This window comes from Halyomorpha halys, unplaced genomic scaffold (genome assembly GCF_000696795.3).
Source record: "Halyomorpha halys isolate HHAL.00 unplaced genomic scaffold, Hhal_1.1 Scaffold524.1, whole genome shotgun sequence".
In the NCBI taxonomy this organism is placed as follows: domain Eukaryota; kingdom Metazoa; phylum Arthropoda; class Insecta; order Hemiptera; family Pentatomidae; genus Halyomorpha; species Halyomorpha halys.
In genome coordinates this window covers 383,534-385,442 of record NW_027112095.1, presented here as the reverse complement: position 1 = coordinate 385,442, position 1,909 = coordinate 383,534, and the positions used below count along the sequence as shown (strand labels likewise).

At 28.5% G+C, this 1,909-nt stretch overlaps 1 protein-coding gene across 5 annotated transcripts in view; it reads right to left on the bottom strand.

The window, feature by feature from the left end:
* Utx (Utx histone demethylase) overlaps positions 1–1,909 on the bottom strand; it is a 201,762-nt gene that overhangs the window by 34,303 nt on the left and 165,550 nt on the right. The window contains exon 1 of one of the 5 annotated variants that reach the window (XM_067050107.1): positions 1,055–1,198. The exons of the other annotated variants lie outside the window; for them this stretch is intronic. The gene's annotated coding sequence lies outside the window, so the exon portion shown is untranslated. Of the gene's footprint in view, positions 1–1,054; positions 1,199–1,909 lie in introns of those variants that run through there. 5 annotated transcript variants of the gene reach the window in all.

Here is a 1,909-nt window from a genome sequence, read left to right as displayed (position 1 = left end):
TAAATATTAAAATATACAGAACACAAATTGAGATTAATCAAATAATATAATATTTAATTAAAGTTAGTAAATATTAGATTAATATTGATTCGTATTCTGTATATTTTAGAGTTTAATTATCAGTAAAGAAAATATTTAAAAAAAAAAATGTATTTCTCTGGTAAAAATACGAGAACAATAAAATCTGGGAATGTCGCGAAAAGTAGTTCTTTATTACTAAACAAAATTATAAATAAATAAATTCATGTTCACGTCAATAAGGATTTTATATATATATCAGTTTTCTATCAAAAGCCAATATACCCAGTTGCAGAAAATTATTATTTAAAAATTAATATAAAAGAAGAAATTAATAGAGAACTTTTTTATTGTTGAAAATATCGATCCGTAACATATTTGACAGGATAAAATTTTAAGAAGCGTTATAATATTGAAAAAATATTCAAAGTATTTTTAACATTCAATAAGTTGAGGAAGCAGCAAGGTTACACTTATAAATAAAAGGGTCAGGTAGGGATTAAACATCCCAGCCAACAAATAAATAAATAAAATTTGAAAAACAAAATAAATTGGTAATTAGAGACTTGAGACAACGAAAATGGTGGTAATACATTTTACTCAAAGAGTTATTATAATTTAAAAAACTATCACCTACTATACCACAGAATTTAAAAATAAGTATTTAATAGATACGAGGATTTTTCTACCAAAGGTTAATATAACTTACACTGTAACACCTATTTGACAAGGGAAGATTTAGATTTTGAAATAAACTGATTATTTTGTATCTGTAGAATTTTTATTTAAAAAAAAAAAAAAAAAAAAAAAAAAACTTGAAGAAATAAAATATTTCAATATCGTCGGGAAAACCTGTCAATGTCGTTAAGAAATTTTTAATTTTAATTTCCTTCCCCTCTTTTAACACTTACACTATCGCTATTATTTTTAAACCTTAACAAAAAAAATTCAAAACTCTTTTTCCTGATCAAAAAAATAAATAAAATTATATCAAACAATGAAAAGAAGCGTTATAATCATTAACTTTTAAACTTACCGGGCAAAGATCTCGCAAGTAACTGTCCCACTAAGAGAGAAAGAGAGAGAACATTCAAACCACTCGTAGCCCGACCGATGACTGACACTACGATCTACACTCTGGAGTACCTGACGTCATGGACATGAGTAACCTGAGAGAAATCATGAATGAGCGGGAGTAAGTTCCCCGAATCACTTGGTGACTCACCTGGGAACCATCCCATCTCTACTGCAACCATTCCCATATCTTTGCGATCGTCATATACCACAGAACTTACTACGCTCGGTTAAAAGAAGAATACAATTAATAAAGGATGCGATGATTCTAATAATTTCTTAAGGTCAATTCCTCGTGACTGAATATTTTATCAGATAAATTTATCAGGTGAGTTCATTGCTATCGTATGAAGACCCTCAAGAGGAGAGTTATATAACACTTCACAAACGTAATTACTTCATATTATGCGAATTTGGACGGGAGATAACGATACAGACAGTTCACTAACACGAATATAAAAAAACAAACAAAAAAAACATTTAATTCACAAAAACCGCTCTCCAAATACAAGTAACAAAAAAACCAGCTTACTATCAACCTACTACAAACCTGAAAACAATTGGGATCTATATTTCTATCAAGAGTAGAATAGCCAACTAGAAAGATTATCATTAAACTGTTTTTTCCTTAATCTATGGAAGATCAACAAGCCTTCTTACTTCAATTCTTTATTTTACTAATTCAACACAATAAAATAACCCTGTCGACGCTTCGGGAGGTCCTTCCATCTTCAGTAACCAATTCTTCAATACCTTCCATTGTTTGAACAAATCTTTTTTGTTCAACTTTCAATTAAAATATTGCCATTTATATATA